This window comes from Silene latifolia, chromosome 2 (assembly GCF_048544455.1).
Source record: "Silene latifolia isolate original U9 population chromosome 2, ASM4854445v1, whole genome shotgun sequence".
Classification (NCBI taxonomy): domain Eukaryota; kingdom Viridiplantae; phylum Streptophyta; class Magnoliopsida; order Caryophyllales; family Caryophyllaceae; genus Silene; species Silene latifolia.
Window position 1 is genome coordinate 135,901,382 of NC_133527.1, and position 20,283 is coordinate 135,921,664.

The 20,283-nt window shown below is 39.8% G+C and overlaps 1 protein-coding gene and 1 non-coding gene across 2 annotated transcripts in view; one reads left to right on the top strand and one right to left on the bottom strand.

The window, feature by feature from the left end:
• LOC141641358 (uncharacterized) overlaps window positions 1-20,283 on the top strand; it is an 88,568-nt gene that overhangs the window by 41,287 nt on the left and 26,998 nt on the right. The gene's annotated exons all lie outside the window — the stretch shown is intronic.
• On the bottom strand, window positions 3,438-3,544 carry LOC141644595 (small nucleolar RNA R71). Its single transcript, XR_012544208.1, has one exon. It is a non-coding gene; the product is annotated as a small nucleolar RNA R71 (small nucleolar RNA).

Genomic DNA, 20,283 nt, shown 5'->3' on the forward strand with positions numbered 1-20,283 from the left:
GGGTACGATCGCCCCGAAAATATTGAGGCAAGACCTGAATGCTGATGGGTCTGTTCCGGTTCCAAAGTCTGACCTGATGTCGATTAATGGTTCACATTTGAGAAGGTCTGAAGAAGGGTCAAGCTACAACAAGGAGAAGGTTGTGGACTTTCAGCCTAAGTCCACCGATGCCGGCATGAGAGATTTAGAGGAGAGGGCTAAGTTACTTCTCACAACCCCTTATCCAGAGAGATTGGTGCCGACGAAGGAACAGGTATCGTTTAATAAGTTTGAAAATGTTATTCGTAGCTTAAACGTACAAGTTCCTTTTCTTGAGTTAGTCAATCAAGTGCCTGCTTACATGAAATTCATGAAACAACTTTTATCTAAAAAGAAGTCACTTGAAACTGTGCATACTGTCGCACTCACTGAGGAGTCATGCTCTTATTTGACCCATACTGCACCCAATAAGCTAGAAGACCTGGGTAGTTTTTCAATTCCATGTAGTATTGGCACCTTTTCTATTGAGAAAGCATTATGTGACCTAGGAGCCAGTATTAGTGCTATGCCCTTGAGTCTTGCTAGAAAGCTGAAATTGACTAGGTTTGCAGTTACCAACATGACAGTACAGATGGCAGACCGATCTGCGGTCCAGCCAATAGGAGTCTTAGAGGACATTCCCGTGCAAATAGGAAAGTTCTTTTTCCCTGTTGACTTCGTTGTACTAGATATGCCCGAGGATGCTCACATTCCTATCATATTGGGTAGACCATTTCTGCACACTGCTGGTGCAGTTATAGATGTTGGTTCGGGGACTTTGACCTTTAAGGTAGGAAAGCACTCTATTGTGTTTGCCCAGACAGCTAAGAAGAAAGACCTCATGTGGGCGATAACTTGTAATACGGTTTCTGAAAAGAAATCCTATTTTGTGCTTCCTGATATGCCTGCCTCTACGCCTATTCCTGTTGTAACCCCTCCGTCCCAGATTGGGAGCTGATGCGACCATAATTGGCGCATATTTAGCCCCCGAATTACCATTGTTTCTATGCTTTTTAGTGCCTATTTGGGTCATTTCTTATCTTTAGATCTTTGTTTTGCATATTCTTTGAGATTTTGATCCCTTGGTAGGAAAGGAGTAAGAATCTTGCATTTTCATGGCAAAACGAGGCTAAATGGATCGTATTCAATGACCAAGCATCAAGGAGAGACAAGACTAGAAGGCCTTTGTACATAGCTAAGTAGAAGATCAATGTTGAGAAAGGATCCTTGAGTCCCCAAGGAAATCCCCAAGGATTCTACGAAGAAAAGGGAAGAAAAGAAGAAGGAATGACGCTGTAGAAGAATCCGAACGGATCATCCATGATCCGTCCGTCCGCCCACTCAATCCGAGCGTCCTTACCCAGATCCGCTCGGATCCCCAGGCCCAATCCGAGCGTCTTCGCGCTCGATCCGCTCGGATCGCCCATGCCCCATCCGTCCGTCTCGACCTCCATCCGCTCGGATCACGATCAAAGCATGGTTTCGTCCTTCAAGTTACAAAATGGAGACGCCCTTCTCTCATTAAATACCGGAGTCTCCTTGCTCAACTTAAAAGTGTAATTACTAGTTTAACCCTTAGTTAACCCTAATGCATCCTCCCTAATTTTCACTATAAATACCCCATTAGTCTAATTAGAGGAGCATGTTCTTCTTATCAATAATTAGTGTAGTTAATATCAATCAAATCTCTCTTCAATATTGTAATCAAATATTAATCAAGTTTTAATCCAAGTTTTAGTTCCTTAATCTCTCTCTTGTTCTTATTTTATTTTGGGTAATTGAAGATTATTTGGGTTATTATTGGGAGATTGACAACCTCTCAATCTAGGATTCAAGTACTTCTATTATTCTTGCTTTATTATTGGAATCATTAGTAGGTATAATCTCTTAATCCCTTTTTAATTATTGCTAATTACTTTCATTTATTCATCATGTTTCATTATGTTAGTATGATTGACAACCTTTCTAGCATGATCAATATGATAATGAGTGAGTAGTCTCTTAGCTAGGGTTTAGTGGGTGATTAGGGGAAACCAACATGGGGATGATTCATGCTTAAATCAATATGCTTTCATATCTCATTTGCTTGCTTGTTTTGATCCTAATACATGCACATGTTATGTTTGATGAAATGCTAAGCCTATGAATCCTTGCATTTATTATCATCTACTATCTCTTCAACTTGACTTGTAAGACATAACCCAACTCGAGTCTTGTTAGACCATGCATGCATTGAGTAGGAAAGATTAAGTCGACTTGTAGGTGTTGTACAATCTATGTGATTCGGCTCCGGGACCCAAACTTTCCTAGGATTGTAAGATATAACCCAACTCAATCCATCACAACAATAATTGCTTGCTTATAATTTGAGAACATGTTTGTATGATCATATCCCATGAATCCCCTATGAACCCATGACACCCTAGTGCTTTTAATCAATTGTTCACACCCTTATTTCATTTACTTTGTTAGTTTATTTTCATTGCTATTTTAGTTTAGTAACCTTCTACATCAACCCAACTTGTGACACCCCTAGACACCCCTAGTAGCAATAGAAATCTTCGTTTTCAATACCCGTCCCTTGGGATCCGACCTTTACTTGCCCCTTTACTAATTGTAGAGTTGTTTGTGAAGTATAAATTGTGTTTTGTATCGACCATTGACCAACGACCACATATGCTTAATTGTGAACACCAAATGGCATCGATCAAAAATGGCGCCGTTGCCGGGGACGGTGTTTAATTGATTTTAGATTTCTTTTGTTATTTTTAGTTGTGTCTTTTTCACCTTGGGGAAGTAAAACTCCTCAAGGAATGTTCTAATTGTTTTCTAGTTGTTTGATATTTTGCATGTCTAGAAGGTTACAAAGAGATTTGTTACCTTTTGACCGTGAAATCGAAAGAACCTTGACGAATAATAGGAGACTTGTTAGGAGGAATTTGGGAGGTGTTGGTGAAGTTGTTCAACCCACTAGTGAGTTTGTCAATCCTTTCGCAATAGAAGGAGAAGAGAACCCATTTAACAATATCCCACAAAATCCACCTACAATGCCTAAATTCTCGTCACACTCTATACCCACCGAGGAGGATCTACCAAATGGTACTCCTACCCCACAACATCTTACCGGAAATTTTATTGCCAAGTCCGCCTTCATCCAACTAGTTGAGAGGAGCCAATTCGGGGGAATGCCTAGTGAGGACCCTCATTCTCATATGGAAACTTTTTGTGATTATTGTGAAGCTATCTCTCAAACGGGCGTGACTCAAGACCAAATAAGATGGGTCTTATTTCCTTTTTCGTTAATCGGCACCGCAAAGCAATGGTTGAAGGGCCTTGATAAGGCCACCCTTGGAATAGATTCTTGGAAGAAGTTAGCTCTCGCTTTCTACAAAAAATTCTACCCACCGGAGAAGACCAATATGCTAAGAGCTCAAATCACGAGTTTTAAGCAAAGGGATGAAGAGTCTTTGTATGAAGCTTGGGAGCGGTTCAAAGGTGTTTGTCGCTCATGTCCTCACCATGGACTTAGCGAATGGTTTTTAGTGCAACAATTTTGGAATGGCTTATATGAAGATTCAAGGAACATCCTCAATATGGGATCAAATGGAATGTTCACCGAAGTTGATGACAATCAAACATGGAACAAGATTGAGGAAATGGCGGTCCATAATTCGCAATATAGTAGGCCTCGCAAGGCTACTAGAGGAGGAAAGTATGAAGTGGACACCGTTACTCAATTGGGTGCTCAACTTAGTGCTCACATTGACACAATCAACTTGAAATTTGAACAAGCTATGGCTAGGCTTGAGGAAAACTCAAAATCATCAAAGCATCATGTCAATGCCATGACGGCATCCTCATCAATCCCAAGCGGGATATGTGAGAATTGTGGAACCTTGGGTCATGACTCAAGCGAATGTAGGGGAACAACCGAACAAGTCAATGCTTTCCAAGCTTACAAAAGTGGCACCCCTTATTCAAATTTTTACAATGAAAACACCAAGTTCCACCCAAATCTCTCATACAAGAGCCAAAATGTCCAAAACCCTCAAACTACATACACTCCACCACCCATGAGAAATCAAAATCAAAGACCCTTTTTCAATCAAAACCAAGGCTACCAAAATCAAAATCCATACAATCACCACAATGACCAAAGTTTTGATGTCCAAAAAGCGGTCATTCAAATGCAAAAAAATCAACAAGAATTCTTCACCCAAATGCAAAAGGATAGCCAAGCAAAGGATACCACCATCAACAACATTCTAGCTCACACCAAGATGTTGGAAACACAATTGACCCAACTAGCATCTTCAAGCTCATCAAGACAAAAAGGGCAATTACCACCTCAAGGTAATCCCCCTAGACATGAAACGGTTAGTGCCATTCACTTGAGAAGTGGTACAAGATATGAAGCCCCGAAGAAGCAAGTTGAGAGTGAAGTTGTGAGAGCTAGTGAGAATGAAGTTGTGGTGGAAGATCCCAAAGAAGGGGAATCATCAAAAGAAGAAAGTTCAAAGAAAAATGAAGACAAAACCAAAGAAAAGGAGCCCATTGTGATTAGACTTCCTTTTCCAAGTCGTCAAGCCAAGCCCAAATTTGATGATCAACTTGGAAAGTTCATGGAAATTGTAAAGAACCTAGAAGTCTCAATTCCTTTTACGGAATTAATCAATCACGTTCCGGCCTATGCAAAATACATGAAGGATATTCTCACAAAGAAGAAGTCAATCCGGAAACTCGAGACTATCGCCTTCACTAAGGTGAGTAGTGCAATTCTTCAAGGGAGTTCACCTCCAAAGTTAAAGGATCCGGGAAGCTTCTCAATACCGTGTACCATTGGCGACACAACGATCAACAAAGCCTTATGTGATCTAGGGGCTAGTGTGAGTGTCATGCCGTACTCGGTGAGTAAAAGGTTGGGAATGGGAGAGCTCAAATGTACCAACATCACTCTTCAAATGGCCGATAGATCGACGAAGACACCGCTAGGGATATGGGAAGATGTCCCCGTGCGAATTGGGAAGTTTTTCATTCCGGTGGACTTTGTCATTGTTGATATGGAGGAAGATTCCAACATTCCAATCATCTTAGGAAGACCTTTCCTACACACCGCGGGTGCGGTAATTGATGTGAAACATGGAGAGCTCACTCTAGAGGTAGGAGATGAAAGCATAACTTTTAATCTTGACAAGACCATGAGAGCTCCTCGTTTGCATGAGCCATGTTTCATGATTGATCATTATAGCCGCAAAGATGAAAAGAAGAAATCGGAACTCCAATGGAAGAAGAAAGTTGAAGATACTCCATTCAAAGAGCAAGTGAATTGTGAAAAGGAGAGCTTGCAAAGCTCATCAAAATCAACCAAGGAAGAAGAAGATGGCCTCATTGGCCAAACGAAGAAATTGGGAGAGTTGTCTCCATCCAAGCAAGAGATTTTCAATGATCAACTCAATGAAGTTTGTGGTCTTTGGGACGACGAATTTGAAGGGATCTTTAATCCCTACATTGGGCATGCCATCGATCATGATCAACAACAAGAGCCACGGTCTATTGAGGACCTCTACCACAACAATGAACAAGCTTTTAATTACTTCTTCGAGGTGTTGAGCAACATTAACAACACCTTGAACATGCCCCCGACATCTCATCAAGAATGAGAGTTTGGTGGAGTCCTCCCTAAACCACCACTTGTAAATATTTCTAACTCCCTAACTTACATTTAATTTTTGCATTGCATTTTTTGTCATTTTTGGATTTCATTTACCTTGATCAAAATAATTGTCATGAAAAGAGAGAAGTGAGGGAGGGACTAATGATTTTAATTGATGTGTAGTGATTTACCTTAGTGTGGGGATGGCAATTGCCTAGGCCATTCATGCCTTAGTAGTGCCCCCACAATGAAGAACACAAGATTTGAAAGAAAGAAAGAAAGAATGTTAAGGAATGGGTTTGCGCAAGGATCCGTGTAACCAAGGAAGAATCCGAGCGGATTCCTGACAATCCGCCCGTCTGCAGAGGATCCGAGCGTCCAGCTGAGAAGACGCCCGTCTTGGGCTGTGCAAATATTGAAGAATTCCTGTCATTAAGGAATCCGAGCGGATTTCGGAAAGACGCCCGTCTCCCAGATCCGTCCGTCTCTCGGTAAAATCCGCCCGTCTTGAAGTCAAGAAAAACAAGAAAAATCTCTGGATGAGAATCCGTCCGGATTTCCCAAGAGACGCCCGTCCCTCAATAAAAATCCGAGCGGATTTCCCAGAGACGCCCGTCTTTAGGCGGGATTTTTAAAATTTGAAGTTTGAAAATCCGAGCGGATTGCGCCTAATCCGCACGGATCGTGCCTGCATCTTCGAGATTTTCGTTTCTTTAAATACCCCCCCACCTTCATTCATTCATTCATTCATTCATAAACACTACTCATAACACCAAAACCCTCATCCTCTCCATCTCAAACACAAAAACCCTCAACAAAATCACCAAAACAAAATCAAATCATCCTTCAAACATCAAATTAATCACTCCATCTTCAAGAAAAATCAAAACCAAGCACAAAATCTTCACCCTTTGAGTCGATTTTTGCTCTCATAAAGGCAAAGCCTTTCACTTTCAAAATCGATTTGGGCATTCTACAAATTGAAGATTTTTGATTCTCTACTTGGTTTGTTCATCAAATGGCAAGAACAAAGGGAGCAACAAAGGCACCAAAAGCAAAGGCTCTCTCTCAAAGGCAAAAAGCTCTACAAACAAAGAAAGCTTTGGCAATGGTGGTGTCAACACCAAGCTTGGTAGTGGAACAACCTCAGCAAATTTCTATGGAAGCATCACCTTCTACTCCGGTAATTAATCAACTCTTGCATTATCCGGAGGTAACTTTCATCTCCGATGACCATAGAAATTCATTTGTCAAGTTTGCTATGAAACAAATTCAATCCACCAAATTCATATGTGAAAAAACCTTAGAGAAGCTAGGTGTCCTTGAACAAACAAGAGTCTTTTTCAATGCCATGGGTTTGAAGAAATTGTTTGAAATGAAAGAAGTAACATACCCCTCCCTTGTTTTGGAATTCTTAAGTTCTTTAAAAGTGACAAAGGTTGAGAATAGAGAAAATATTGAGTTTCGTCTAGCTAACACTAGTAGACGCATTTCCTTTCCTAATTGGGTGCAATTTTGGGTCTTAGCGATGCACATAAATTCTATAAGCAATATGGTAAGTACGATCCCGCGCCTCTTTGGGAGGCAATCTCCGGGAAGAAATATGAAGATTTTCATGCTTGTCGTGCTCTCTTGGTCCATCATCCGGGCATAAGAGTTTGGCACAAAGTTGTGGGAAATACCATAATTGCTAGAAAAGACACCAATCATTTCACGGGGCTCGATTTTATTCTCCTTGAATCAACCTTGAATATTGGAAGAATTCACACCAAGCCTTACAATTGTTTGAGGCTATTGGTTGATAGATGGCTTCATGTAGATAGCGGGAAGAAGGGTCAAACCGTAATTGTTAATGGCGGCCTTGTCACGGTTCTAGCCAAGCACTTTGATCCTAATTTCAATAAGGATAACAAGTACAAGGCTAAGGATGGTGGCCATCTTATTGATATGTCCATCTTGATTAACAAGTTTAAGTGGGTTGCTCACAATCCCCTTGATACCAAGTATGGGTGGCTTACTAGTGAGGCTCGTTCATTCATTCACTTACCCGCAAAGATTTGCCGTCTTAGTGTCCACCGGACCAACTATTTACTTCCCCTAACCAAAGAAGCCGAGTACATCATTCAACAACAAAAGGGTGATCATGAAACTCCCTCCTCTTCCATTGTTATACCACCTTACCCCTATGATTATGAAGAGTTCAAGCCGCAAGGAGTTGAAATTGGAAAAGATTATGTCACTCTTCTAATGCAAGCCATGCACAAGCAAGCTTATGAAGATCGGAAAAATGCTTATTTGGCTCAATATCCTCCCCTCCTACATCTAGCTAGGCAAGGACTCCTTGATCCATCTTGTCCTTTGCCTAGTTGGGCGGATAGAGAAGCCTTATTTCCGGGTGCATCAAGGGACGTGGTGGAAGGCAATGAGGTTGTTGGAAATGATGAGGAGATTGATGATAATATTGAGGAAGAAGCAAGTGGAGATGAAGAAAGGGATGGTGAAGATGGTGAAGATGATGATGAGGAAAGCAATGAAGAAAGTGCCAAGGAAAGTGGCAATGAGACCACTTCTCATGAGGGAAGTGATGGTGATAGTAGCATGATGGAAGACTAGCCTTGGAGATTCCTACTCTCCCACGGTTTGTCTATATCTCTTTATACTTTATTTTCATTTTGATCATTGTTGGTTTAGTCCTAGCAACACCAAAGGACTCACACCTCGGTTCCATTGAGGTGTTCTTTATTGTTCCCATTTTTGAAAATCCAACATGACAATCTAGTCTCATGCATAGCATAGCATGTGCATGAACTCCCCCATGTCTCGACATTAGCAATGGTGTCTTACTTGGTTTGGGGAAGTTAATGCATACGCAATGGGAGGTAATTTAAATTATCCTCTCCGTCATAACAAAACACCATGCATCATATAGAATAGTTTAGTGTAGAATTGCATTTAGTATAGAAAATCATGCATCATTTTGCATAATTTCCATCATTTTGGCCATTGAGGACAATGCCCATATTAGTGTGGGGATGGGAATTCTAACACTTAACTTTTATCCAAAAACCATAAAAATTGAAAAATTTCAAAAACCATAAAAATTTAAAAATTGAAAAATTCAAAAACAAGTTCATTTCCCTTGTATATATTGTCTTGTATATTGTGTTTGTTTCATCCTTGTTCACTTTGATCGACTACGCCACATCCGAGACATGAGGATATTGAAGACCGCATGGTATGATCTTTCCAATCTCCTTTTTCCTCTTTGTGTTAATGACTATGTGGCTTTATTTTGATTGATGCGGTAAAACAATGTGAACTTAGGACTTGCATTTAGTTTATATGTCATACTAGTTGGTAGAATCATTTGCATTAGGATGTGTATATGTTAGTTGCATCATGGCATGTAGTTGCATGTTAGAAAATTTTGCGAAACCGTCTATTTGGGAAGCTTGACAAGTGTATATAGGCCCTAGTAGATGCTTTTTATTCTTAAGACTTTGCTTGTTAGAATACTTGTAAAACACCCTAGGATGTGTCATGCTAGTATCCTTTGACCCATGGATTAAGGCCTAGTCAAGAGTACCTTGTGGTGTGATAACTCCTTGGCTACCGTTTATTCCAAGGTGACCCTTGAAACCATGCATACTTCTATCCATCATCCATGTTCTACCACATTTTTGTCAACAAAAGGGAATGGGCACAAAAAGAAATCAATTTGAGTTCAATAAAATGAAAAAGTGAAAGAAAGTTTGCAAAAATGCATCAAATGAAAAGAGGAGCAAAAATAGAACTCCTAAAGCTTCAAATACAAGGCACCCTCGTTACTAATTGGGGTGACTTTGAAAATGTTCAAAAGAAAATGCAAAAAAAAGTTGTCAAGTATTGAAATGCCAAAAATCAAAAAGAAAGTGTTCTCAAATGTCAAATGCCAATGAAATTGGGGGGAAAAACAAAAACAAAAGCAAACTCCCAAAATGAAACTCAAATATCTATTGATCCCTTTATCCATCGTATCCATTTTTGTGCATGGTAGAGAGGGGACGACCCTTCTTCTTGTCTAGGCAAGAGGGGGAATTCCGCGATCCTCCAGTGTTTCTAATACCATAGGGAGTCTATTCTTGACAAAAGCATTTAACGATTGAGGACAAAGGTACCCTAGCTTGACACATTTTGGAGGTGATTTATTGGTATCCTTCTAGGCTTAGTAGTTTGAACAAATTGCATCTATGAAGGATTGTGTACCCTTGAATTGCTTCCCTTGTAGATAATTTCCGCCACTTAGATGAGGAAAGTGGCTATTCTTTTGTAGATGCATCCATTACTTGATTTTGTGTGCTTTAATGTTTGGATGTGTCGCCATTTTGGCAAGACCCACCTTGCCTTGCAAGAAGGCATCCTACCTCATGGTTGTCTTGTTGTGAGTTGAAGGGGCGGAGTGAGACCCGCTAATTGTCTCATATCGGCTATTATTATTAGGTTAGGTTAGTATTGGTCCTAGTCTTTGTCACCTCTTTACTCGGGACGAGCAAAGGTTCGGTTTGGGGATATTTGATGCGACCATAATTGGCGCATATTTAGCCCCCGAATTACCATTGTTTCTATGCTTTTTAGTGCCTATTTGGGTCATTTCTTATCTTTAGATCTTTGTTTTGCATATTCTTTGAGATTTTGATCCCTTGGTAGGAAAGGAGTAAGAATCTTGCATTTTCATGGCAAAACGAGGCTAAATGGATCGTATTCAATGACCAAGCATCAAGGAGAGACAAGACTAGAAGGCCTTTGTACATAGCTAAGTAGAAGATCAATGTTGAGAAAGGATCCTTGAGTCCCCAAGGAAATCCCCAAGGATTCTACGAAGAAAAGGGAAGAAAAGAAGAAGGAATGACGCTGTAGAAGAATCCGAACGGATCATCCATGATCCGTCCGTCCGCCCAGCTCAATCCGAGCGTCCTTACCCAGGATCCGCTCGGATCCCCCAGGCCCAATCCGAGCGTCTTCTGCCTCGATCCGCTCGGATCGCCCATGCCCCATCCGTCCGTCTCGACCTCCATCCGCTCGGATCACAGTACAGCATGGTTTCGTCCTTCAAGTTACAAAATGGAGACGCCCTTCTCTCATTGAATACCGGAGTCTCCTTGCTCAACTTAAAAAGTGTAATTACTAGTTTAACCCTTAGTTAACCCTAATGCATCCTCCCTAATTTTCACTATAAATACCCCATTAGTCTAATTAGAGGAGCATGTTCTTCTTATCAATAATTAGTGTAGTTAATATCAATCAAATCTCTCTTCAATATTGTAATCAAATATTAATCAAGTTTTAATCCAAGTTTTAGTTCCTTAATCTCTCTCTTGTTCTTATTTTATTTTGGGTAATTGAAGATTATTTGGGTTATTATTGGGAGATTGACAACCTCTCAATCTAGGATTCAAGTACTTCTATTATTCTTGCTTTATTATTGGAATCATTAGTAGGTATAATCTCTTAATCCCTTTTTAATTATTGCTAATTACTTTCATTTATTCATCATGTTTCATTATGTTAGTATGATTGACAACCTTTCTAGCATGATCAATATGATAATGAGTGAGTAGTCTCTTAGCTAGGGTTTAGTGGGTGATTAGGGGAAACCAACATGGGGATGATTCATGCTTAAATCAATATGCTTTCATATCTCATTTGCTTGCTTGTTTTGATCCTAATACATGCACATGTTATGTTTGATGAAATGCTAAGCCTATGAATCCTTGCATTTATTATCATCTACTATCTCTTCAACTTGACTTGTAAGACATAACCCAACTCGAGTCTTGTTAGACCATGCATGCATTGAGTAGGAAAGATTAAGTCGACTTGTAGGTGTTGTACAATCTATGTGATTCGGCTCCGGGACCCAAACTTTCCTAGGATTGTAAGATATAACCCAACTCAATCCATCACAACAATAATTGCTTGCTTATAATTTGAGAACATGTTTGTATGATCATATCCCATGAATCCCCTATGAACCCATGACACCCTAGTGCTTTTAATCAATTGTTCACACCCTTATTTCATTTACTTTGTTAGTTTATTTTCATTGCTATTTTAGTTTAGTAACCTTCTACATCAACCCAACTTGTGACACCCCTAGACACCCCTAGTAGCAATAGAAATCTTCGTTTTCAATACCCGTCCCTTGGGATCCGACCTTTACTTGCCCCTTTACTAATTGTAGAGTTGTTTGTGAAGTATAAATTGTGTTTTGTATCGACCATTGACCAACGACCACATATGCTTAATTGTGAACACCAAATGGCATCGATCAGGAGCAAATTGGAAGAAGATTCCTCTGTTTTGGATGTTGCAGGAGCTGGTTTGGGGAAGGAAGAGTCGTATGTTGCTCCAGCTCTGAGGGAGCCAATCGTTTCAAGAGGCGGCTTAGGATGTCTTAGCTATGGCACTTATGAGGAGCTTGAAGATGAGCTAGTGAAAGTGAGGGAGTCCGACTTGGACTTTGATGAGCCAGAAGAGGTCATTGCTTGGGAAGATGTTGAAGCTGTTGATCCGTTGAGTTCTGCGGATGTCGGAGTTGAGAAGAGTGCAGCTGAGAAGATGAGCACTGTTGAGGCTACTTCTTGTAGCCAAAAGCCAACCAAGTGGGCCATCCCGTGGCCGTTCTTGATCAACTACTAGTTGATTGAATGCTTCATAAACCATTTATTTCATTGTATTGTTGGACTATTTACCATTTTTTCGTGTGCGCGAGACTTTGCATTTTAATAAGTTTGCTTAGGATTTTATATACTTTAGTCGGTTACTTTGGGTTTTGCGCAATTTTGGGCGCGTTATTATGTGCTTTTACAGGTATATAGACCATATTAGCTCAAGTTAGTGAGCTAATTCGAAGAAATCAGAAAGTTGCAGCAGCTATTCTAGTCGATCGACTGGTCTGTATGGTCGATCGATCGCCGCACGATTCGGAGCTTCGTTCTCGACATCCTGGTCGATCGACTGGGTGAGGTGGTCGATCGACCGTTGCTCGCTGCTGTACCTGTTTTCGATCATTCCCCTGCCGTGTTTGATCGATTTGCGGAGTTCAGGGAGTTTTTTTTTCTCCACTTTATTCTCCGCTTAATTTCTGTTTTCTTCTGTTTTATCATTTCCGCACATAATTTTACCGTCCCAATTTCGCTTTCTCGAGATTAATGCTAGCTACTGAAACCTCCTAGCTCACGCTGGTTTAGGGAGGTTTCTTTTTGCTGCGCTTAAAGTCTTGTGAGTTTCCGAGTTCCTACTTCATGTTTTGTTTAATTTTACCGCAAATTCCCATTTCTCTTTTATTTCATTACATGATTTTGCACAATGAGGACATTGTGCGATTTGGTTTGGGGAAGGGTTTTGCGTTGCATTTCATTTGCTTGCATTCACGTTTACATTTTGTCTTGCATTGTTGTTTATTTTCCCTTATATATACAGAAAATTTCAAAAAATTTGAAAAAAATTTGAAAAAAATTCAAAAAATTTCACGTTTATTTTAGCATATAGGTCGAGTCGGAGCGGTAGTATTTCAAGGATGATATTGCATTTGCAGCTGTTTATGCCTAAGCCTTGCTAATTGACATGTTATTAGTAGAATCGTTTATGCATATCTACGAGTTTTTGTTAAATATCTTGCTGAGCTTTAGACTTGACTTAGAATTTTGGCAAACTACTTATATTTTCTGAGGATTAGAGCCTATAACTGGTGTCATTCATGACAGGTCTATCTAGGATTGTGAGTAGTTACTCCTTATAAGACATGTTACATAAATTTGCATAAATATGAACTTAATCTGCTTAATACCTGTATGCATTCGGTTTGTGGTTTGTTGACACATGTAGTAGAGGTTTTCCTTTATTCATTTTACCCATAAGCTCCACACTGCCAAAAACAGCCTTTTTGTCCCATTACTGCATCCTACATTTAGCATGCCCTTGTCAAGCTAGTAGTTTAGTTTTTGGGGTTGTTACTTCGTTTTTGGTGGTATATGCTCATTTTGAGATGAAGTTGGGAAGATGGAAAAAGGAAAGAAAGAAAAAATAGAATCGAAAAGAATAGAGAAAAAGAAAAAAAATTATTCGAAAAAGAGAAGTGCGTCTGTACTGTAGAGGCAGTCGATCGACTGCCCATCATGGTCGATCGACTACAGCCCGAGGAAAAGAAGAAAAAATCAATTCGCATGATTTCAAGTCCTTATTAAATGGCGATTTTTGCTCCCATGCTGTATTTATATCTTATGGGGAGTTGATTAATTATATTGGAGATAGTGAGTTTTGTGCTTGATATTTAGCACCGGTTTCGTTGTTGATTATGAGCAAGAAGTTGGATGTTGTCATATGGCTTTGTTAGGTACTAGCTTGATCACCTGTACCTCCCCATTCCCATAACTATCTTTGCCTCTTCTTACCCATAACCTCACATATCCATATATATACCTCGGCATGTGTCATGGTCATTTGTTTGGTTGGAATGCATATGTATAGTTGTAGAGATTACTTTCATATTACATTGCAGGCATGTTCTTATACGTCGTAGTTAGGTGAGTGTCATTACAAAATGAATTCTTCCTATCTTGTACATTATTCACCTTAAGCTTATTTGAGTGATTTGAGCGACCCGTGAGAGTCCAATATGATAAGTCTCTATAGTTGACGGTACAGCAGTTTTTAACGACTTCATAACTCGTTTGCATGATTCACATTACTAATTGATTGTTAGTTATTGCATTAAATTGGTTTAGCCTATACGGTTTGCATTTCGCTCTGAGACTGAACTCGTTCCAATTAGGTCTTAGGATTGAGTCTAGTTCTTGCTTGGGGACAAGCAAGGGTTTGGTTTGGGGAAGTTTGATGCGTGTCATTTATATGATGTTTTACACCTCATTTTACACGCATTTCAGAGCTCAATTGTGTAGCTTTATGCTACTATTTGCCCCATTTCGTCTACTTTCGTATTTTTATGTAATATTACAGATTTATGCGGAAATGGGTAGATATTGAGCTAAATCCGTCCCCGAGTACCTTGCATTGCATTTGACATGAAGTAGAGACTCGAGAAATGAACTTGGTGCGCGTTTCGAAGCCTAGAAGACAACTTTATGAAGAATTAGAAGCGGACTATCAGCTAAAGCGGTCGATCGACTGCCCATCATGGTCGATCGACCAGAGCACGAGTCACAGGAGCTACTGTACACTGCAGCCCAGTCGATCGACCGGTCACCTTGGTCGATCGACCACACCGTTAATTCTGACGTGAATTAATAGAACGAGATTTCCGAAGCCCAATGTTTTCTTAGGTCACTACAAGAAATATGTGCTCGGGCGACCAAAATACGCGACTGAAAAGAAGAGTCGCCAAATTGGCGACTGACAAAATATTCGGGCGACTAAAATTAGTCGCCAAAGTGGCGACGAAGAAATTCCGTACATTTTTTAACATTGGCGACCGCTTTTTTAAATCGGGCGACATTTTCGCCAAATTGGCGACTGCCCCTTAATCTATCGCCTATTTCAGTCGCTAAATGTCTGAATAGAATAAAAATATCAGATAACACCTCCCTCAATCCCCACCTCCACACTTTACAAAAAATAAAACTCCCTCCCTCAGTTATCACCTTCACACATAAAAAAAAAACAACTCTCTCTCTTTAACACTCTCCCTCTACTATTCGTATACCCCTCCAATTTTCTTCAACAATTTCCAAAAAAACAAAACCCTCTTTTAATTTCATCTTCCTCTTTGTTTTTCCAAGTAAAACCACAAAATTTCAAAGAGCTTCCAACATACATCTTAAAACAAGATGCATATTTCTAAACGGATCTTGGCTTTTGGAAAAGTTGAGGAAGACGGATCGGGTTTGTTTCCGGGCTTGATTATTCTAGTCAGTTTTATATTAAACTTTTTAGTTTACATTTGAAATTTTGATTCTGGGTGTTTTTTATGCTTTTTTGTTTTTGTTATTTGGTTTGAATATGCCTTTTGTAGTATTGTAAATGTAAATTTAGTATATTTAGTTTCAAATAAGAAAGGATTGTAATGTAAATTTATATTTTAGACCCAAGTAATTGTGAAAATAAGCAAATTTATCGTGTAAATTTATATTGGCGAGAGTATTTTTTGAGCAGATCTGCAGATCTGTTTCCTTTTTTTTATTTTTTTTTATTTTAGAATTAGCGACGGCGTTTGGTCGCAATTTTGGCGACTGAGGTGACGACGGTCGCCAATTTGGCGACTGAAAAAGCGGTCGCCATTTTGGCGACTAAAATAAGTCGCCCGCATCATTTAGGCGACTAGGCCTTGCGACTACATCTGGGCGACCGGTTTTGGTCGCTAATTTACGTTTAGCGACTAAAATCAGTCGCCTATTTCGGTCGCCCGAGACTGAATTTCTTGTAGTGGGTTTAGGAATAAGAGTTGCGTTGTTTTCCTATATAACGTAGCTTTAGGTTTGAGAATAAGCATCCAGTTTTACCTAGTTTTTATCAGTTTAATAAAGTTCTCAAAATACGATACAACAGTCATTAGTTTTAGATTGCTCTTTCTTCAATAAAGTTCCTTTTGCTTCCGGTTCTGGATCTTTCGCTGCGATTCCTTTTCGGTATTCTTCTGTTCAGTTTCGTTGTTTATTTCATTCGTAGTATAGGAATTGCTAGAATAGTCTCCCGAAAGCCAATTTATCGTTTTATGTTAATTGTTTATTTCGTCGTTTTAATCATGAATTCTTCTGTTTTATTAGTCAATTTTATTGTTGTTCTTATCGTAGACATGAGTAGCTAAATACCTTGTGCTAGGATGTAGGGGAACTGTAGGTTAGGCGGCATTAGTCTGTAGACCCTGAAATCGCACGCCGGTCGATCGACCGGGTTCCCTGGTCGATCGACTGGCCACGTGAGCTGTGTTTCGTTTTAATTGTTTTAATTGTTATATTTGACAAATCGAATGCATGCGACTAGTTAAATGCTTAATATATGACCGACCCATTAGATCGAAAGATAGGGAAAGTGTTAGACTACCAATTAAAATGACTAAACTATGCTAAGATCGAAAGATAGGTAAAGTTTAGATTTTTAGTCACTGTTCAGGACGAGAGTCAGTACTAGTGATATTAGGGACCCGTAGCGAGATCGAAAGATGCTACTTGTTAGGAGTGGACCAAGAGGACCTCTTATTTTCCCGTCTCACGTGATTTGTTTTAGACCTACCTAGTTGCTGCCGCCGAAACTACAGTAAACCGACCATCCTAACCTCTCTTTATTATTTTATTTAATCTATTTCTTTTATTAGCTCGTTTATTTGCTATTAGTTATAAACCAATTCAAATCAAATCCCCACATCCGTTACTTTAAGACTGAAATTAGACAACTAGAAATTACATCTGCCTCTCTGTGGTTCGACCCGACTGCCGCTAGCTATAGTTGTAGTTAGGAATTATAAATTTTATTTTTGGTGCACACAACGACGGGCATCACGCAGCATAACTACGGGTGCAAAAATTTCATCATAATGCCATCCGTGCACTTGAGTGAAACCTTTTGCCACTAGTCGTGCTTTATAGGTATCTAGTTGCCCGTCTACAGAATGCTTTATTTTGTAAAGCCATTTGCACTGAAGAGGTCTTACCTTGTTAGGTAAATCAACAAGATCCCATACGTCATTCTCATACATGGAGTCCAACTCGGATTGCATGGCTTCAAGCCATAGCTTAGAGTCGGAACAGGTCATGGCACCTTTATAGGTAGCGGGTTCATTACTCTCTCAGAGCAAAACGTCATTCTCCTCGACCATACCAATGTATCTGTCTGGAGGATTAGAGACTCTGCCCGACCTCCTAGGTTCCTGAAGAATATTAACCGTATCATCAGTTGAAGGAACAACTTCTTCCATCTGTTCCTCGGTTGTTGGTTCTTGAATCTCCGACAGCTCGAAGGTTCTATTACTTGACTTTTTCTCGAGAAATTCTTTCTCTAAGAACTTCGCACTAGCCGCAACAAAAACTCGATGTTCGGTAGGTGAATTGAAGTAATGACCAAACATTCCTTTTGGATAACCAATAAAGTATCTCTTGACCGATCACGGGCCGAGCTTATCCTCGTGTCTCCACTTGACATAAGCCTCGCATCCCCAAACCCGAATAAAGGACAAGTTAGGGACCGTTCCCTTCCACATTTCATATGTAGTCTTGTCGACAGCTTTAGACGGACTTCGGTTAAGTATAAGAGCAGATGACAAAAGAGCAAAATCCCATAATGAATCAGGTACTACCGTGTGACTCATCATGGATCGAACCATATCAAGTAGTGTTCGATTTCTCCGTTCGGACACACCATTTAATTGAGGTGTTCCAGGTGGAGTTAACTGTAAAACTATTCCACAGTCTTTAAGGTGTTGATCAAACTCATTTGAAAGATATTCGCCACCCTGATCTGAATGGAGTGCTTTAACCTTTCTTCCCATTTGGTTCTCAACCTTATGCTGGTATTCCTTGAATTTTTCAAAAGACTCACTTTTATGCTTCATTAAGTAGACATATCCGTATCAACTCAAATCGTCCGTGAAAGTGATAAAATATCTATAGCCATCTCTAGCGGTGATTGACATAGGTCCACATACATCAGTATGTATGAGTCCTAATAGGTCACTAGCACGCATTCTAACACCTTTGAAGGAAATTCGAGTCATTTTGCCGATAAGACATGATTCACACGTGCCAAATGTAGAAAAATCGAATGCGGGAATAGTCCCATTCTCGATGAGTTTCTTTACACGTTTTTCATTTATGTGTCCAATTCGACAATGCCATAGATAAGTTTGATCTTTGTCACCAACCTTTAATTTCTTATTATTCACATGTAATATATCTGTGGTTTGATCTAAGTTGTAAATTCCATTCATGGAAACTGCTTTGCCATAAACCATTTCATTAAAAGAGAAAATACAGCTATTGTCCATTATTGAAAATGAAAAACCGTCTTTATCAAGTACGGAAACAGAAATAATATTCTTAGACAAACTGGGTACATAGTAACAGGTATATTAATATAATTCAAAACCACTAGGGAGCTGGATTACGTATGTTCCCATTGAGACTGCAGTAACTCGTGCTCCATTCCCGGCTCGCAGGTCCACATCACCCTTTGCGAGGGGTTTGATGTTTTTTAGGCCCTGCAAATGATTACACAGATGAAAACCACAACCAGTATCAAGTACCCAAGTTCCGAAACATGCATGGTTAATCTCAATCATATAAATATAGGATGACATACCAACAGGAGTGACGCGGCCTACTTTTATGTCCTCACGGTACACGGGACAGTTCCTCCTCCAATGCCCAGTCTTGTGACAATAGTGGCACTCAATGTCACTGCCCTTGCTCTTTTCCTTGCCTTGTGAGCCACTAGTCTCACCAGGCCCAGTCTTACCGTTTCCCGACTTTTTAAACTTTGGCTTTCCTATAGTTAGATCGCCGTGAGCTTTGCCCTTACCCTTATTCTTGTTGGAATTCATGATAACATCTTGCTTTATGCTCCCACTCAATTTCATATCCTTCTTGGTCTGTACGAGAAGTGGGTGTAGCTCATGAGGACTTTTCTTCATGTCATTCATGTAGTAAGTTGCCCTGAAGAGGGCAAAACCATCATGAAGTGAATAAAGCATACGGTCAATGACTATGCTCTCACTGATTTTGCAATCAAGTGCCTCCAGTTTCTCGACATTCTCAATCATGTTAAGAATGTGTGGGCTAACCGGTTGGCCCTTCTGGAGTTTCGCATCAAAGAAGCGACAAGTATGCTCATAAGTAACGATTCTCGGTGCTTTTGAGAACTCATTAGTGAGCATGGTGAAAATCTTATTTGCACCTTGGGCAATGAAGTGTCTTTGCAACTTGGTTTCCATTGCAAAAATGAGTACGTTCTTTATCGCACCCGCTTCCATAACGAAGTCACTATAAGCAATTGACTCGTTAGCTCTTGCATTGGGGCCTGGATTTGGCGGTATTGGCTCAGTTAAGTGCTTGAGCTTACCGTCAGCAATGGCAGCATTCCGTAATGATGCCTCCGAGTCCGCAAAGTTGGACCCGTCATTCTTCAGTCGTGTGAACTGATTCATGTGGTCCATGAAAGCTTTTAGCCAGGACTCGCGTCCATGTGTGGCACTTAGCATAGGGATATCATTATTTCCAGCCATTTGTTTTAAACAGTATTATCAATATAAAACGAATTCTAAACTGCGAAAAATAAGAATAAAAATATAATAAGCATACTCATCGTTATGATTTAAGTCTAATGCAAAACTGTTTATAAAGCGTAGACTCAAACATTTATACAATTGACCTCCCTCAAGAATTATATAAATGATGCCAAGACTCAATTATCTGTAAATTGATAAGCTAACCTCTTGGCTAATTCTATTATTAGAGTTCTTGATTGATAAATTTCTGTAAATTATATCTATAGTCCATCATAATCACGAGAAACTCTTCGGATTATAACGTTGAGGTAAAATAAGTCAACACAAACTACTTACCCAACGTAGAAGGGGTCATATGGAGAGTAAGGTCCTATATGCCTACCGACGAAGAAGGCATTCA